Source organism: Camellia sinensis, chromosome 7 (genome assembly GCF_055761805.1).
Source record: "Camellia sinensis isolate YWXY chromosome 7, ASM5576180v1, whole genome shotgun sequence".
Taxonomy (NCBI): Eukaryota; Viridiplantae; Streptophyta; class Magnoliopsida; order Ericales; family Theaceae; genus Camellia; species Camellia sinensis.
The window spans coordinates 163494244-163514290 of NC_138967.1; the positions used below are offsets into that span (position 1 = coordinate 163494244).

Below are 20047 nucleotides of genomic sequence, written 5' to 3' on the forward strand. Positions count from 1 at the left end.
TTCCCACCCTTTTACTAGCTTTTTCCAAGCTTTTAAACACTGATTTTCCGAGCTTTTTCGGTGGCCAAAATCATGTTTTGAAGTTCAAATTTGGAGGGGTTAGCCTCCCCTCCTTGTGTCTTGCTTACTAGCCTAGTTGGTGCCATGTTTTAGCATTTTAATCTAGCTATTTTTAGCTTAATTCCAACATGTTTTAGGACTGCTTTAACCTGTTTTAGCACTGTTTTGGGCTGCTAGTTGCATTTGAGCTTTGTTTTGCATGCTTGTAGTGTAATAGCCCTCATGAGTTTGGTGTTCTAGGCCTTAGACACCATCTTGTTTGAGTTGATAGCATTTATTTATGCTTTTCTCACTCATTTTCAACACTTAATCATCTCTGCAACCTCCCTCATTTCTTGGTTTATTTTTATTTTGTTTTGAAAGTGGTTCAAACTATTTGTTTGTTTAAAGCATGAGATTGAAATGCCATGCTTAATGGTTTAATCCCTTAGGGGGTTCATTACCAATGGTATAATGTCTCTTTCATGCCTACAACAACTTTTGGTTTGAGTCTTCTTTCCATTAGAGGACTTAAACTCACCTTTGGACTCAATCGATTAAAGAATGGTTGGTAATTTAAAATGGAGTAACTAAAACTTGGGACTAAAAGTGTGCAAGATAAATTTGGTTGTGTTCAATCGGACATTAATTGAACACATGGAAACTTGAACCATTTCATACTCATTAGTGATGAAATGATTCAAGGTTCCAAGGTCACCACTTCCCTTGATCACTCATGAAAGGGAGGAGGTTTGTGTCTTGTTTTGTATTTATTGAAATTGCACACTTGGTTTCATAAGCCATCATGCAATGAAATTGCATCCATTGATGGTTTGTGAACCGAACTTGCTACTCCTTAGATTTGCTCATGAAAAGGAGGGGTGAGTTGTGCAAACAAACCCTTGAAATACCCTGTATATGCTCTGTTTGTCCTCTGTTGCAGCAAGATGAACCTGAGCATCAATGGCCGGCAGGCCACTTTTCATGGGCGGCAGACCACCTTTGATGGCCGGCAACCTTCATCACTGGCAGGCTGGCCACTGATAAAAATTTGAACAGTGTGTTTCTGAGGCAAAGCACAGTTGTTTTGGAAGTGGGCAACATTGTTGGTGTTCAACTGTGCAAATAGAGGCATTCAGAAGCAAAACAGTGGCTTTTTGGGTGGAAACCTAGCATGCGCACGAGCATCCCTCGTTTCTCGAGGCGTAGTAGTTAGTTGTTTAGTTTAATTACTTATTTCAATTGCACTTGTGTTGTAATTATTTAATTAGTTAGTTAACTAGAATAGTTAGTTAATTTAAGTGTTGTAATAATTAGCTTAATTAGCTTAGCTTTAGTTAGTTAGCTAGTTAGCTTAGTTTATTCTCTTGGACTCTCCTTCGTGAGAGCGCAATGTAATAATGTGTATGTCTTCTAACCCCACGTCTTTCTCCCTTTTATTTACTAGCTTATGATAGTTAGTTTAGGGACATCACATTTTAAATTAGCATTCTCCATGTTTGCATCTATTTGTATTGCATGCACCGAGGCTCGGCGCATCATTTTAACTGTATCGTTAGTTCAATACTTTTTTTAATACGTGCTTAGACCGCATGTTATCAAATCTTTCATGTCATATTAAGTAGCTGAGCCTATTAATTGCATATCGCATGTGTTGCATTAGTCATATTGCATAGTTAGGAATCATGCATTTTTTTTTAACTCTTTTGTTTATTTTGGCTTGGAGTACTATGTGAGCCTTTACTCACTTTAGCATATCGCATGCGTGTGATTGTTGCCATATCTAACATGCTTGCCATGAGGCTAAATGTTTAATTGATAAACTGCTTGTATGCCTTTGGATGAAGGCTTACCGCTTGAATTGGAATAATTTGAGTAATGTTCATATGCGATCACTTTTTCAAGTGGTACATGTTTCGAAACAATTTTCAAAACGAACATGAGTCAAGTGTTCCAATTCTTGCAAGTTAGTCTATACTTGTGTGTGCGATATAGTAATGCTAGCCCAATAACTGGAACAAGAGCATATAATGTACATAAAAATCATATCATGATTAGTAGAGACTGATCTTTGATCGGGCAGGTGGGGGTGCTCAATTCATGACCTTCCCTTCCGTACCTAAGTTCCCGAGCTAAGGCAACTTTGGTGATGATGGACACATGGCCTTTGGCACGAGTCATGGGTTTCCTAGATTTCTCCAAAATAAAATATTTAGGTGGCAATTCTATATCTGGCAAAATAGTCCAATTTTGGCACTTTTGATTCAAAATCAATTTTTCAAAACAATTTGCCGGATTTGGACTCTTTGGTGTTTATCAGTTTCACATTGCACTTGTGAGATTAGATTCAGAACCGCGGGAGTCCGAACTATAGGGCTTCTTTTCAAGTTTTCAAAAGGGGGCGCGAAAAAACCGAGCTACAGTTTCTAGCGACTTCGCTGGGGAATTAAAGAACTTGACTCGAACTCATGATATGACTTTTTTATTTACACTTATGTGTTTTTCTGAATTTGCATTTGCATTGGTGCGCCTAAGTCACTGTGTTTACCATCTGCTATTCCTGAATGGTTTGTCAGAGGCTTGCTTGGAAAAGCTTGCCAAAAGGTTGACCGGTTACAAGCTCTGCCACGATGGGAACACAACCCTTGGATCTGGACTACCACTGTACCGTTTGATCCTCCTTTCACTTCTCGGTGTTAGGTGTGAGAGGCATATTAGGTAGTCTTGCTGAGATATCATTTTTGACCAATTGGCTTAGTTGCATATCGAAAGTCATAGAGACTGCTCCAAACTAGGACAGGTTGCTTACCGAAATTCAGGATTGTGTGAAACACTTTGCTTAAATAGGGAACCTTAGTTCTTGATGAAACTAGGACAGGGCAACCCTACTCCATCATTGGGGTGTTTTGGCTCTCACTTAACTGGTATGTGCTTTTAGAGTGAAACTCTATAGGAATGTATGTATCAGTTTCAAGTTTGGGCATTGGTTTTGGGGACAGAAATTAGTGTTGAGTGTAGTTTTACAACTTATGATTACAACTGTGTGTTGATAGTATCTGAGCCGAGGTGCTGTGTGGTTTCTAATTTTTGCTTTCTTTTGCTTTATTTCTTTTTTGCAAGGTAGTTTTTCACAATTTCTTTTGCTCTGGACCCGAGTGAGAAGACTTTACAGGTTCGGGGATCTTGTCAGGGGATAACCAGTGTTTGCTTCACTCCCACCAGTTACCAGACGGAGGAGGATCAGGCATAATTCACTAGTCTAGCAGTCACCTTTTACTTCACCTACGTCCAGTCAGGCTCAGTCTTCTACTTCCACTCCAGTGAGAGATTACTCGCCAGTTCTAATGGCTCAACATCCCCCAGTTAGCATGGAAGACATGCTTCGTCAGCTCCAGTAGACCATAGAAACTATGCAACTAGATACTGCCCACCAAGCTGAGGTCACAGCCCACCAAGCGGAAGTGATAAATAAGCTTTAACAACAACAACCACAACCAGCAGTAGCCTCTGCACCCCATGCACCTCTAGCAGGTATTCCAACACCCGGAGTCACTGTCAATGTCCAAGAGAATCTGGGCATTCTAGTAGATCCGATCACACCTCAGACCTCCAAGGCACCAGTGTACCAAACAGAGGTGCCATTTGAATTCGAGGTTGACCCCACTACACTAAATGCCAACAAGCTAGAAAAGCTCTTCAAGCAGGCACAGGGCGTGAATTCAATCCCTGACATTGAGGATGGATACATAGACTCCGCAGTAACTCTGCTGAACAGATTCAAGGTGCCACACATACACCGGTTCGACGACTCTAAGGATCCTATGGTCCATCTGCATTTGTTCTCCGATATCCTCCGACTAATAGGTCTTACTAGACTTCAGAAGCTATCACTTTTTGGCCGGACCTTGTTGGGAATAACGGCCATCGGGTATGCAAAACTCGAGGACTTTGTGAAACGGAGCTGGGAGGAAATGGTTGAGGTCTTCATCGCATAGTACTTCTATAATACCTAGATCGAGGTCACAACCAGTGATCTTGAAGCGACTTGTCAGGAGCCAAAGGAGGGCTTCTCGGATTTTGTAACGAAATTCAGGGCCAAGGCCTCTATGATAACTATTAGCACTACAAAAAAATTGACTTTTTGCGACGGTAAAATGCCGTCGCAAATACTCAAAATGCTGTCTCAAAAAGTTTTTTGCGACGGCAGAGGACTTTTAGCGACAGCAAGTGGGGGGTCGCAACAAAGGGGGTTGCAAAAAGGTTTTAGCGACGGCATGTTACCGTCGCCTTTTTTTTTGTGACGGCAAAGTTGCCTTTTTGCGACGGAATTTTGTCGTCGCCATTAATATGAAAAAATTTGAAATTTTTTGAGATGGCATTATGCTGCCGTCGCTAAAGGCATTATTTGCGACGGCAATGCCGTCGCTAAAGAATTTTTATTGCGACAGGATACCTACCGTCACTAAAAGATTATTTGCGACGGCAAAGAATACCGTCGTAAAAGGCTTTTGTCTTAGTTAGTGCGGATATCATTTGCGACGACAAAGAGTACCGTCGCAAAAGGCTTTTGTCTCAACTAGTGCAGATATCATTTGCGACGACAATGTAGTGCCGTCTCAAAAAAAAAAAAAAAAAAAAAAATTACAATAAAATTATTAAAAATATGAAAAATACCTGTATTAAATGAAAAATAATTGAAAAAGAAATCAATAATTACATAATAATATAAAAATTCCATTCATCCATAATAAAAATATTCTTCCATTCATAACAATACATCAGCAAAATTATCCCACTATATAATGTTGCATAATACATATACAATGTTTAAATACATAATGTTGTTCACAATTCAAAATAACATAAATAAAAAACAAAAGTTTTCATCATGATTCTTCCGTGGATAACAAAAACAAAAGTTAATCGCAATCTTCATATGCCTGCATTCCACAAGAAGCAAAATACTACTGGGGAAATATCTGAAAACAAAAAATAAAAATAATAATGACAATATAATTATGTGTTAATTTCTTTAAATATAATTATGTGTTAATTTCTGTGGCGTGGGGAAGAACTGAAAATTGGCATTTTTATTTTCTTTAAATACATAATTGGTTATTAACAATTTCACATCATGGCCAACATATATTTACACTTAACATCCATAAAATGTAGAACTTTATAAAAAGTACTATCATCTTAGCTAAAAAGTACTATCACCTTTCGCCTGGATGATGATTCTTCATGCATAGCTAACCTGTAGACATGGTGGAAAATTAGCCAAAATGTTGTTTATTCAAACCATAATGCATTAAACAAGTATAAATGACGGCAATCTAAAAATGGGTTTAGGACTCGCCAAGCTGGTTTCTCCCTTTATAATAGTAAAATAGCACAAGATAAAACAATAATTTGTCAAAGTTGACCACAGTACCATGTTCACTGCGTTCAATTAGCAATCGTTTCATATCAATTGAGGAGCCATTTCATGCTAAAAAATACATGCTTATTTTACCCATTAACAGTTTCACTTTAGATGCAAAAGAAAAAACAAAAATAAATAGAGCTATTTTTGGAGGTACGAATATCAGATGGAAAAATCATGATTCACAAATCAAAATCAGCAATCTTAATTGGCAAGCCTCTTTAAGATAATTAGTGGACCAGTGCTTTTGCAGATTAGCAGCAACTTATTGAAAGATAGATAAGAGGAATCATGCAAAACAAAGATGGAAGACTTTCTAAGACAATATTTAACACTAACCAAGAAACCAAAAAAAACACACAACACACATAGGAGGTAAACATCCAAATCACAAAAAACACAATTACCAAGACAATATTTGAATTTCAAGAAAAGGTAGCACTTCCAGGGATATTGATAGATTACAACTCCAAGCTTAAACAGTAAACAATTTCCTCATACTTCAGGCTTATACTGTCTACAAAACCTACAAATCAAAAACCCTTAACCAAAACAAAAAAATGAGAGAACAAAGGATGAGACAATTATTTTTAAGAAAACAAGTCACTTTTATGTATCACAACAAAAAGGATTATTCAACATCATATATAGAAAGTCACATCGATCTATCACACCAAAAAATAAAACAAAAAAACAAAACCAATCTCTAACATGACTTATCAATATTGACTGTTAAAACCTTCACAGATCACCATGAAAGCATGAAATTAAACACTAATCTAAAAACATCTAGCTCACATGGCACATGAATATACAATTAAATACTCTATATAAACCCTAGACAACCATGAACAAAGCGAAAACTTACAAAGGTTAAAAAAAAATAATCACATATTAAAAAGCCCTAAGTTTAACCAATAAGCCCTTTAAAACTTTCACAAATCGCCATCAATCATGAAATTGAACACTGATCTAAACACAACCAGTTCACAGAACACATCATCATCCACCTTTCGCCTGGATGATGATTCTTCATGCATAGCCAACCTGTAGACATGGTGGAAAATTAGCCAAAAGGTTGTTTATTCAAACCATAATGCATTAAAGAAGTATAATAAATGACAGCAATCTACAATTGTTTTGTCTGTGCTATCCATTTTTCATGAGTCCTAAACCCCAGACTAACAGGGGTGGCAATGGCTCCTGTGCTTTGGGGCTGTGTCTGATAGACTGGTTAATTTTTATTCCTTAATACAAAAAAAAAAAAGATTGAAAAGTTTCCACAATCTTCGGGATAAAAATATCTATCAAACAAATGTATTGACCACAAAAATATGCCAGCTGCTCTTCAAACTCATACAGAACCATCTAGATGAAAAGACTATCCCAATGAAGCTGGAAACTTTCTTGCATTTAACTAAAATGGAGGGTAAGCTTGCTCAGAACTCATTAAGAAAGATGAGATGTTTTTTCCTCAAAAGATACTGCTAATTTCATCAAAAACAAAAAGAAACAAACTTATTTCCAAAAATAAACATTTTTGGGTCAGACATTTTAACAAACAGTTCAAACACTATTTGGTGACTTGAAATTGTAAAGCCAGATCAAAGAGTAACATAACCAATAGGTGTACCATGTAGTGGTTGCCTTCAACAGAGTTACAGAATGAGACCCTATAAGCTCCCAAGAGCTAGCCTGTTAGATAAAATAAATTAAGATAAGACTAGACTATTAGTTACTATAGTTTGGTTGTGATTATTTCTATGATTAATGCACCAAATAGAAAGATGCATTCAGGACTAAATGCAAACAAAGTGACGTGAATCGTAGAACTGCTCTGAGAAAAGGGCCCCATCAAGCTATTCAACATGAACAATTGAAGTTTGTTTTAAATTTTGAATTTTTTTTTTGACAGGTCAAGCAAATTCCAATGACATATTTATCAACTGATCACTACATGAAGTCATTCATCAACCCACTTATTGAAGAAACACGTGCTGATTTGTTATCATCCCTGGAAAAGGTGTCTCGTGCACCAATCTGTGAAATATTGTCTGTTGAAATATTGTCTGCTCTTGTTCATGGAGTGAAGGATGGTTATGATCAGGATAAGCTTACAATTAGGACTTCAAATCCCATCACTTTTGAAGCAGAAAAAGAAGTGGAGAAGAAGATTAAGAAGAAGAAAAGTCTTTTTGCTGTTTATTTGACAAACATGACGACTAATGTTCGGACAACAATGAAGAAAGAATAATAAAGACCCACCAACTGTTCGATCAAATGTATGAATTAAAAAATGTCGAGATTTGATCAGAAACTGTTACCTTAGTACCAGGGGCTGCTTAGCGGATCTCCTCCTTGGGTTGGGGATAATAACAGGCCACTGCTCACCGGCGTCGCGGAACATTTGCTCGGTCTCGAGAAGCTGACCCTTGTCGAGAATCATGGTCCTGCTGGTCGCTCGTCCAAACCAAAATTCCCCGCTCGTCGCTCGCCTCCGTGAGAGAGAGAGAGAGACTGTTCTTTCGAAACTTAGGGCTTTGCAAACCTGAAAGTAGGGGTGTGCGCGGTGCGGGTCGGTGCGGTTTGAGAGAAAAATAGAAACCGTATGGCGGGTGGCGGATTGATAAAAGTGTCACTAGAATTTGCCATTTTCCTTATCAAAAACCGGCGGTTCGGTTGGCAAATAATGGCGGATTTGCCTTGGCGGTTCGGGCGGATTGGCGGTTTATAAAAAATATAATTCAAATTACAAAACTTAAATCAAAGAGTAAAAAAAAGACGAGAGACATCGTGATGTTAAGCATCTTGCGAAGCTTTCTTCTGATGCAGCAAGTGTAGCAACAACATGATAATATCAACGACTATGCCATCAGTTCATTACAAGTATCTGTGGAAGCTGCAATGATCAAATACAATACATAAAATTCCCCTCGAGCATTAATGTAATACTATATTCTAAGGTATAGAACAACAAGCAAACTTAAGTAAAAAAAGAATTTTTAGAATCCTATAAAACATGATTTAATAGCGGTGCGGGTCGGTGCGGTTTGGAAGAAAAATAGAAACCGGCGGATTGATAAAAATGTCACTAGAATTTGCCATTTTTCTTACCAAAAACCGGCGGTTCGATTGACAAATAATAATGAATTTGCCTTGGCGGTGCGGTTCGGTGCGGTTTTGGCGGTTTCGGCGGTTTTGGCGGTATTATGCACACCCCTACCTGAAAGGAAATGAAAAAAAAGGGGGGAAAGACAGAGGGGAAAAAAGGGGGGAAATTAAGTTTGGGCGGGCGGGTCAATGAAAAAAGGGAGAAATTTTGTTTTATTTTTATTTTAATGATTTTTTTTATTTGGTAGAAGTAGAGCTAATATTTTAATGAAAAATATTTTTCATTAAAATAAAATTAATTTTTTATGATCAATGAAAAATATTTTTTTGTGGTCTATTTTTTTTTGTTACTAAAAATTAACTAATTTTTTGTGGTAGAGGAGAGGGAGTGGCAGTAGTGATGAAGGTGGTGGATAAGAGGTGGTGGTGGTGGCGGCGATGGCGAAGGAGATTAGTGGTGAAGTTGTGGTAGTGGCAGAGGAGATGGAGTGGCGGTGGTAAGGGAGAGGTAATAGTAGCAGTGGTGGTAGTAGTAGTGGAGTGGTAACGATGGTGGTAGTAATGGTAGTCGTAGAGGTGGAGTGGCAACAATGGTAATAAAGCTAGTAGTGGAATGACATTTGTAGTAGTGGTGAATGTGGTAGAAGAGGTGGGTGGTGAGAGAGAGATGAGTGAGAGACAGATAGAGAAGAGAGAGAGACAGAGACAGAGAGAAAAAGAGAGAGAGAGAGAGAGACAAAGAGAGAAAGAGATAGAGAGCGAGAGACAGAAAAAGAGATAGAGAGAGAGAAGAGAGATGAACGAAAGAGATATAGAGAGAAGAGAGATGAGGGAGAGAGATATAGAGAGAAGAGAGATGAACGAAAGAGACAGAGAAAGACATAGAGGGAAGAGAGATGAGCAAAAGAGACAGAGAGAGAAAAGAGATGAGAGAAGAGATAGATGAGTGAGAGACACAGAGAGAGAGAGAGAGAGAGAGATAGACAGACAGATAGAGAGAGAAAAGTGATGAGTAAGAGAGAGAAAGAGAAGAGTAGAGAGGAAGATGAAAAAATGGGTGAAAATAGACAGACAAAGAGAGAGAGAGAAAAAGAGCGAAAAGAGATAAACGAGAGAGAGATAGAGAGAGATGAGCGAGAGAACGAGAGAGATAAAGAGAACAAAGAGAGAAGGGAGACAGAGAGAGAAGGGAGATGAGGGAGATAGAGAGAAGAGAGATGGGCGAGAGACATTGAGAGAAAGAGAGAAACAGACAGACATAGAAGAGTGATGAGTGAGAGAGAGAAAGAGAAGAGAGACAGAGAGACAGGAAAATGAAAAAATGGGTGAAAAGAGAAATGTTATATCAAAATAGTAAGACGACGTCTTTTTTTTTTTTTTTTTTTTGCGTGTGTGTGTGTGTAACAGAAAAATACCGTTGCATTTATTTAAACCATTTTGTGACTATATATATATGAAGCCGTCTCAAAGCCACAATATATATATATATATATATTTTACTCTTTTTTTTTTGTTTTTCTCAAGAGAGAGAAGAGTGATGAGTGAGAGAAAGAAAGAGAAAAAATGGGTGATAAGATATAGACAAAGAGAGAGAGAAAAAAAAAGAGCGAAAAGAGATAAACGAGAGAGAGACAGAAAGATATGAACGAGAGAGATAAAGAGAATAGAGAGAGAAGAGAGATAGAAAGATAAGAGATGAGAGAGATAGACAGAAGAGAGATGGACGAGAGACACAAAGAGAGAGAGAGACAGATAGACAGAGAAGAGTGATGAGTGAGAGAGAGAAAAAGAAGAGAGACAGAGACACAGAGAGAAAGAGAGAGACAGACAGACAAAGAAGAGTGATGAGTAAGAGAGAGAGAGAGAGAAGAGAGACAGAGACAAATAGACAAGTAGACAGAGAGAGAGAGACAGGGAGAGAGAGAGAAAAGAATGACAGAAAAAGAGGTAGAGAGAGAAAGAGAGAGAGAGAGATAGAGGGAGAGATAGAAAAAGAGAGAGAAACAAGAGATAAGCGAGAGATAGACAAAAAAAAGAGAGAGAAATAGAGCGAAAAGAGATGAGCGAGAGAGAGACACAGAAAAAGAGAGAGACAGAGAGAGAAGAGAAATGGGTGAGAGAGATAGAGAGAGATAGAAAGATAAGAGAAAGAGATAGAGAGAGAGAAAAGAAATGAGAGAGATAGAGAGAAGAGAGATAAGCGAGAGAGACAGAGAGAGAAAACAGATGAGAGGGATAGAGAGAAGAGAGATAGGCGGGTGACACAGAGAGAAAATGAGAGAGAGAAACAGACAGACATAGAAAGAAGAGTGATGAGTGAAAGAGATAAAGAGAGAGAGAGAGAGAGATAGAGACAAAGAGACAGGAAGATGAAAAAATGAATGAAAAGAGAAATGCTATATCAAAAAAGTAAGACGACATTTTTTTTTAAATTTTTTTTGCGACAGAAAAATGCCGTTGAATTTATTCAAACCATTTTGTGACTGTATATATATGAAGCTATCTCAAAACCACAATTACTATGCTAGGTTAGAGTTTTCCAAAAACTCTTTTGAGAAAATTATACTTTCTTGTTTTCCATGTTATATTGTTTTTACTGATTTTTTTAATATTTTAAGTATTTTTTTAAAAATTTTTAGACACATCTAACATAAATACACCTAAAAATTAAAAAAGTTGTAAAAACACAATCTTTTAAAAATTCACTAAATACCAAAAATACAAAAAAAAATACAATAATTTAATACATTTTCTTTTTGTTTTTTTATGTATATATTAATTTTTTAAAATATTTTTTCATAAATTTTTTATTTTTTAGATACATCTAAGTAAGGTGCATCTTAAAAAAATATTTAAAATTTAAAAAATATTCACTAAAAACCAAAAAAAAACACGAAAGTCACTTTTTGCGACGGCAGAAAATGCCGTCTCAAAAAAGCTGAGTATTTGCGACGGCACCATTTGCCGTCTCAAAAAAGTAGAGAATTTACGACGGCATAATTTGCCGTCTCAAAAAATAAGAGTATTTGCGACGGCAGAAAATACCGTCGCAAATACTCTCATTTTTTGAGACGGCAAATAGTGTCGTCGCAAATGCTCTGCTTTTTTGAGATGGCAAATGGTGCCGTCGCAAATACTCTACTTTTTTGAGACGGCAAGTGTGCCGTCGCAAATAATTCCGTCTCATAAACCCACTTTTCTTGTAGTGTAGGCTGTCTGAAAATGACCAAATTGGAATGGTGGTCTGTAACCTGCAAGGGAGATTATTACAGAAGTTGATAGTCTTACCTTTGTTTATATTCGCTGAGCTTCATGCGATAGGGGTTCAAATTGAGGATGCGATGAAACAGGGGCTTATAGCCAATGAGAAGGAATAGCCCAAGAGGCCCTTTACATGCAGTTCCAATGCAACCACGAGTGGTAGCACCTCTGTATGGCCTTCGGATGTGAGTATAGTCACCACCACACCCAAAACTTCCAACCCTTTCACCAATACATCCAACACAACTCCACAAACCTCAACTAGCCAGGCCTGATCTGAAAGGGTCTTTACCCCGCTCTACATGCCTGTATCCAAAGCCCTAGGGGTCCTGATAAAAAGGGGACATCTTAAGCCACTAGAGCCTCGCCCTCTACTCGATCCTCTTCCCCCGAAACACAACCCAGCCAAATAATGTGCTTTTCACCAGCAGCACGGTCATGACACTGATCAATGCTATAGGCTGTGTCATGAGATTCAAGATCTCATCGACAATAAGGTGATAACACCTCCCCAAAAACCCAATGTCACTACAAATCCTCTACCACCACATAATCAAGTCCCTCCACCCCAACATATAAACCTCATCCATACACTGGTCGTCCTTTATAACCCCAATATATATATCACCCCTTTCTACCTACCTAAACTGGCGTTGTTCATCCCTGACAGCATGGACTTGTGCATGATGAACACGTCTGCACCCAACCTGAACCCATGTTGGTGATGAAGGTAGTAGAAGAGGGGTTGGCTGAGGAGAGTACAAGTTCGTTGCTCGAGGGCTCTAAGGACTTATTTGAAGGTGTGTACAACCCATACTGCTATATTGTGCCAATCAATCAAGCTAAGCCGGAAGTGGTATTGCCGATTGAGATGGAGGTTAGTGTAGTTTGAGAGGATGGCCCAAGCCAAGGATTGGATGATTTGGCCGACCTAGAAGAAGACAGACAATTTGCAGTTCTTTGAGGAGCAAGATCAAGGGGATGTGCATATTGATTGGTTTGATCTGAATGGGTCGACAGACAATTCTGGATGGCTAAGTGATGAACCTGATTGAGATGAGGGAACTGAATTGAAGTCATAAGAACAGAAAGTGGAAACCGCTGCAATGGCCGGAATGGCCGATGGAAAGGGTAAACTGCCAAAAAACATTGGTGTAGAACAATGGGTTCAGGAACTGGGCATTGTTAGTACTGTATATACAGAGCAAGAAGCCGCACTGAATCGTTTTGAGCAAGAAATAGGTGAAAATAACCAGAAAGTGGAAAAGTCCAGCAGCCTGCGGGGGAGATTTGTGATTATAAGGTAATCTGAACGGAGCCAGACAAATGCTTGTTGGCTACCAAAGGAGTTTTGTGGGATGACGACGACCTACAGCTGGCCCATACTGATAAGGATTGGGGTAAAGACTTTCCTGACGACACTTGGTATGTAAAAGAGGTCGACCATATGACAAGAAGTGGTTGATATTTCAAACTACCGCATTTGGACCAACCTGAAGCCTCTGGAAAGGACAAAGAGGTTGAGAAGCAGAGGGAAAAACAGTTAGAAGAAGAGGCTGTGTTGAAATAGTTGAAGAAGATCCAAGCTGATATATCTATCTGGGGTTTGCTTATGGCTTTGCGAGTGCATAGACAGGCTGTATTGGCAAAGATGGATAAAGTTAAGTTGTCCATCGACACTACCCCAGAACAACTGGTGGGATTAGTCTTCCCGAGAGGCATTGCGCCAACTCTAACCTTCTCAGACAAGGAACTATCGCCAGACGGCTCTGCACACAACCAGCCTCTATACATATCAGTGGAGTGCCGAGAAAAGTGGATACTAGTGGTATTGGTCGACACCAAGTCAGCAATCAACATCTGCCCTTGTCGCACGGCTTATGATATTGGCCTGAAACTGGTGGATTTTGTGCCTACAGCCTAGGTGATTCGGTCGTTTGATAATACAAGCAGAGAGGTGATGGGAATAGTGTAGATCAGAGTTCAAGTGGGCCCAGCTTAACGGGATATTGAGTTCCTTGTCCTGGATGTTCCAACCATTTTCAACTTACTACTTGGGTGACCTTGGCTGCACCAAGTGAAAGCTGTCTCTTCCACTCTCCACCAAATACTGAAGTACCTCCATGGGAAAGGGGTAGCCATAGTCTTCGGAAATTTATCTATTCATCCTCCGCCAAAGGTCACTACACCTGTGCTGAAGATTGTGCATGGCGAAGAGGATGTTTTCTTTTCAGGGTTTACCTTTGCTGAGGCCTGGGTAGTGAAGAATAGCTTGGTTGTTGATGAGGACTTGTATATTAGCGCCCAATCTGTATATTTCATGAACAAATTTCAACATATGCCAGGGATGGGACTGGGAAGGAGCGGCCAAAAAGGCATCATTGCATTGGCCAATGTGCCATATAATCCTCATGCCTTTGGTCTTGGCTATACGTCTACCAAAGAAGACTGGATTAGAAAAGGGAAAGAGATGGCCGGAAGAGCCAGAGCTAAGCAGACAGGGAAGCGCTTCGAACTTGTGCACCGACCGATCCAAGGAACCCTGAATGGTTATTTTGTTCGGGAAGGAGAAGACTTCCTATCTTGTGGTTTCCCCAAACCGTGGTTCAACTCGAAAAAGTAACAGGTTTATAGCTTTGAGATTTTCTTTGACTTGTAGCTGCAAGACAGTGATATGGAGCAAATGGCTGAACCGACTGCTGAAGCTGCAAAGAGCACATAAAGTGATTCCAACAACAGCGAACTTGAAGTAGAAGCAGTACTGTCATGTCTCCTTTCAGATCCTCCGGTCGGCTCAGAGAGCTTGGAGAATAACCTGACTGTTTCCATGATCGGAGACCAACCAGGTATGAACCCTTCTAGTAGTATCTTGGATGCATCTGATGCACCAGCCCTCATTTGGCAGCTGCAGGAGGGCTACCTATCTAGCAGTTCTAAGTCAGGTAGTGAACTAGAATATGATTCCACAGAGTCTGTGGAGTCAGAATCAGATTCCAGTTCTTCTGAGTCTAGGTCCGGTATTCCTAGGGTTGATAACCCGGATGCCAAGGTTTTGTCCAGGCCGTGTTTTTCTTTTTCCTTTGAGTCGGTTGTAACCGAGGAACTGGATGAGCTTGACCTTGTGAATGAGAATGCCACTGCAGATTTTGAGTGTTTCTCTGTGTCGCTTATTTCTTGCATTGATCATGATTTTCAAAGTTTTGATGAAAACGACGAGGAAGGAATTCCTCTGGTTTTTGAAAATTTTGATTAATCGAGAGGAGGAGAGGTTTGTAAAACCCATTGCTGATGTAATCATTACAATTAATGTGGGTACTGAGAAGAATCCGAGTCTGGTCCAGATCGGGTCCACGTTGTCTTCGGAGGAGCGCGAGCACTTAGTCGCTTTATTAAAAGATTTCAAAGATATTTTTGCGTGGTCCTACGAAGACATGCCTGGAATCGATCCTGAGATTGTACAGCATCGGGTCCCTTTTGACCTCGAGGCCCGACCCATCAAACAGAAATTGCGAAGAATATGTCCAGATTGGGTTTTGAAGATTAAGGAAGAGGTCACCAAACAGATAGATGCAGGATTCTTGCTAGTATCTGAGTATCTAACTTGGTTGGCCAACATCATCCCGGTGTCGAAGAAAGACGGCAGAATTCAGGTGTGTGTGGACTTTAGGGATCTGAATAGAGCCAGTCTGAAAGATGACTTTCCTCTACCGCACATCGATGAATTGGTGGACTTTACCACAGGCCATGCGTTGCTCTCCTTCATGGATGGATTTTTCGGGTATAACCAGATTTTGATGGCACTCAAAGATAGAGAGAAAATTGCCTTCACTATGCTGTGGGGAACCTACTGCTACAGGGTGATGTCGTTTGGGCTGAAAAACGCTAGGGCTACCTATCAATGGGTTGCAACCAGAATTCTTCATGATATGATCCATAAAGAGGCTGAGGTGTACGTGGATGACATGATTGTCAAGTCCAAGGAAAGAGAAGGCCACTACACCGCCTTGAAGAAATTCTTTCAATGGATTAGAGAATACAGACTGAGATTGAATCCACACGGTGTAACAGTAGGGAAAATGTTGGGTTTCTTGATCACACGGATGGGCTTCGAGGTAGATCCTTCCAAAATCAAGGCCATCCTAGAAATGCCATCACCAAGGACTAAAAAAGAGGTGTGAGGCTTTTTGGGTAAAGTGCAATTCATAAAGCGGTTTATCTCTAAATTAACCTTGACTTGTGAACCACTATTTGGACTCTTGAAGAAAGGAAAGAAATTCTGATGGGATGATCGATGTCAATTCGCTTTCGAGCAGATCAAGTAGTACCTTCAGAATCCACCTGTGTTGTCACCGTCAGAGTCGGGGAAGCCCTTGATTTTGTATCTATCAATAACGAACACAACAATGGAATGCATGCTTGCTCAAGAATCTGAGGATAAGGTGGAAAAAGCCATCTACTACTTGAGTAAGAAAATGCTGGATTACGAGACCCATTATACCCCGTTGGAGAAAGCTTACTTAGCCTTGGTATGGGCTACCAGGAAGTTGAGGCACTATCTGTTAGCTCACTCCGTAATTCTGGTTTCGAGATTAGATCATATCAAATATCTCTTTAAGAAACCGGCGCTTATGGATAGGCTAGCTCGTTGGTTGCTTCTCCTTTCCGAATTTGATCTGAAGTATGTTACTAGCAAGTCTGTCAAGGGGAGAGTTGTAGCAGAGTTCTTGGTAGATCACCCAGTAGAAGGGGATGAAGTGGTAGAATACTTGTTCCCAGATGAAGCCATTTTGCAAGTCGAGGAAGAGATTTGGACAATGTACTTCGACAAAGTGTCTAACCAGTACGGTTATAGGATAGGGGTGTTACTGATAGCACCCAACAATTCCCATATGCCCCTAGCCTTCAAACTCCGGTTCAAGGTATCCAATAATGAAGCAGAATACCAGGCATGTATCGCTAGTTTGGAAGTCGCCCTGAAACTAGGAGCAAAAAGGTTGGACATCATCGGGGACTTGAACCTAGTTGTGTCTCAAGCAAAAGGAGATTGGAAGGTTAAAGAAGAAAAGATGCAGATCTATCATCAGACCTTGGATTTTCTAATTCCTAGGTTTGAGAAGCAGACTTTCATGTATCTACTAAGAGAGAACAACAAGTTCGCTAATGCTTTATCAACTCTATCTTCCATGATAGACATCCCGTTTGGAGTCCAGATGCGTCTGATCATCATTGAGCAGAGATATACGCCGGCCTACGAGACTATCGTCGCAATAGATGAAGTTCAAGATCAAAACTCTTGGTACTATGATATTTGGAACTTCTTGGAAAAGGAGGTTTATCCACCAGGGGCAAATGCCAAAGATAAGAGGGCAATACGGCGGATGGCCATTCAATTTATCATTTGTGGAGGTAAACTGTACAAGAGGGGTCATCTGGGAATGCACAAGTTGTGTGTCGACGCAGAGGAATCAAAGCGCCTAATGGAGGCCATCCATGGAGAAGAGTGCGGAGTGCACATGAATGAAGTAATGTTAGCTCGGAAGATTCTCAAGCAAGGTTACTACTGGTCTACCATGGAGGAGGATTGTATCGTTTTTGTTCGGCGATGCCACAAATGCCAAATCCATGCCAATCACATGAACATCCCGACGTCGAAGTTGTACAACATGACTTCACTATGGCCTTTCTCAGTCTGGGGAATCGACGTCATCGGCACAGTCACACCGAAAGGGTCAAATGGGCATGAATACATTCTGGTGGCAATTGATTACTTCACGAAGTGGGTGGAAGCTCAGTCCTACGCAGTGTTGAAAGCAACACATGTGGCTAAGTTCATCCGAAACAACATCATTTGCCGATATAAAGTCCCAAACGAGATCATTTCAGATAATGGTTCCTATTTCAAGAAAGAAGTGATCGACTTGTTGGAGAAATACAACCTGGCTTTTCATAAGTCATCCATATACCGGCCGTAAACCAACGGAGCTGTTGAGGCCGCCAACAAGAGCATTAAGCATATTTTGCAGAAAATGGTTGAGACCTAAAGGGACTGGCCAGACAAATTACCATTTGCACTCTGGGGAAATAGAACTTCAATCCGAACGTCTACAATGGCAAATCCTTATTCTCTTGTTTATGGTATAGAAGCTGTTCTGCCAATCGAAATAGAAGCGTCGCTAAGAGTTATGGCTGAATGTCAAATAACAGAGGCGGACTGGCAACAGAGCAAGTTCGAAGAACTAATGTTGTTCGATGAGAGAAGGCTGAAAACACTGTACCATGTTCAGGGTTATCAACACAGGATTGCCAGGGCTTTTAACAAGAAGGTTAAGTCCCAGAATCTCAAAGAAGGGGATTTCGTGCTGAAAGACAACCGAGCCCCCATCCATGACCCTAGAGGCAATTTCAGACCCAATTGGACTGGTCCTTACATCGTCAAAACTATCTGGTCAGGTGGAGTTGTTACTCTCATGGACTTGGATGGCCTAGAATTTTCCCAACCGATCAACATGGACAAGTTGAAGAAATATTATCCCTGAGAGGCTCGCTAGGCCGAAAACCCGGAAGGGCGACCTAGGCAAAAGTTAGAGCACAAAAATTGGAAATAAAGAAAAAACTGAGCTCGCAAGGTTGAAAACCCTAAAGGGTAGCCTTGGCAAAAGTTAGAGCGCAAAAAGAGAGAGTTAATACTCGAGTGAACCTGAACCAAACTACGTAAGGCCTGATTCCCATCTTTGGGATACGTAGGCAACTTCATCCTGAAGTTGCCCCTGGTTTGAATGGCGTCTCACGACGGCTCGTGGCAACGGAAAGTTGCCCCTTGTTTGAGATGGTGCCGCAGCAATCCGCAGACAGTCTTCATTGGCGGTGGTCGAGCTCTTGGACACAGCGATGACGAAGACGGTCACAACACATATATGGACACAGTCGCCTTGGAAGCGTTGGCGACTAGACTTTGGGATGAAATCGAGACCATTGCATGGACTGAGACGCTATGAAAGCGTTGGGGGCTGGACTTCATGATGAAGTTGCCTACGTATCCCAAACATGGGAATCAAGCCTTACGTAGTTCCAGTCAAGGTACACTCGGGTATTTTAACCTTCACTTTGTTTGGCTCTCACTTTTGCCAAGGCGCCCAATGCGGGTTTTCGACCTTGCGAGCTTCTTTTCCATTTTTTTTTTCTTTTTCTTTTTTTTTTCTTTCTTCCTTTTTTTTTTTGTTCTTTTCTTTGCATTTTTTTTTCTTTTTGTATTTTTCTCTTGCTCTAACTTTTGCCTGGGTCGCCCTTCCGGGTTTTCGGCCCAGCGAGCCTCTCAAAGGGTAAAAGTGCAGCAAGTCCATGCCAAATGGTTTTTTTGAATTGAAGCCTCTCTGTGTCTAGGAGAACGGCTGTTGCAATGATTTACGGAAGAATTCATCCCGGTTATTCCACGAGCTTCTTCCGGCGAGACCTACTCCTTCCGATTCGGCTTCGGCGCCTCTTGGTTGAAGGCTACTTCAAAACTGGCCACACGGGCCTTCTCTGACAGTCGGCCGTTTGAATGTTCTGAACGGGTTTAAGGTTCGAAGCGGGCGGATTGAATCTTGAGGCTGAGAGCGATCCTAGGCTGCGCAATCTCAAGAACAATTCCACACAGGTCTTCGCAGGATTGCGCAAAACATTTGTTTTTGAAAGTTTTTAAGAAAGCGACAAATCGCTCGTGCCGAAGATAGTGTGGAACCAATCTGGATCAGGCCAGGATCCTTCTCAGTACCCACGCCGACAAGCATGGTTTCATTCATAAAAAGGCTTAGCACGCCTCTCTTTCTCTCAAAATGATCAAAATTTTGCAAAACCCGAGGAATTCTTTCCTCTTCGTTTTTATCACCGCAGTGTTCAAAAGGTTTGTTTTTTTTGAAAAACTTAGGTTAATGCAATGAGTTTGGCGCACAAGAGAGCAGGCGAGATGTACTGTCAGCCCAATCAAATTCTCTGGCACTTATGCTGAAAGCAAGCATGAAGTTGAGATAGCAACAGCTGTTTCATTCGGATTTGTTGGTGCAACTGGCCCCTCAGCAGAAACAGACTCAAAACAAAAACAGATAATTATAAGACAAAACGGTGTTCGAGGCAACAACCCCAGAATCACCTGGTATTATATACAAAGGGGACTGATTCGATACAACAAGACAGACCCTTAAGCAAAAAAGACTGACTCAAGACAAAGAGACA

At 40.5% G+C, this 20047-nt stretch overlaps 2 long non-coding RNA genes across 3 annotated transcripts; both read right to left on the reverse strand.

The window, feature by feature from the left end:
- Positions 1-4784: 4784 nt before the first annotated feature.
- Positions 4785-8013, reverse strand: LOC145795416 (uncharacterized). 2 transcript variants are annotated; one of them, XR_014336349.1, is made up of 2 exons: positions 5260-8013; positions 4785-4979 (listed from the first exon to the last, which is right to left on the reverse strand). It is a non-coding gene; the product is annotated as an uncharacterized LOC145795416 (long non-coding RNA). The 2 variants fall into 2 exon arrangements; XR_014336348.1 differs by having other exon boundaries at positions 4785-5018.
- Positions 8014-8018: 5 nt separating this feature from the next.
- Positions 8019-8690, reverse strand: LOC145795415 (uncharacterized). Its single transcript, XR_014336347.1, has 2 exons — positions 8579-8690; positions 8019-8363 (listed from the first exon to the last, which is right to left on the reverse strand). It is a non-coding gene; the product is annotated as an uncharacterized LOC145795415 (long non-coding RNA).
- Between the last annotated feature and the right edge of the window lie 11357 nt (positions 8691-20047).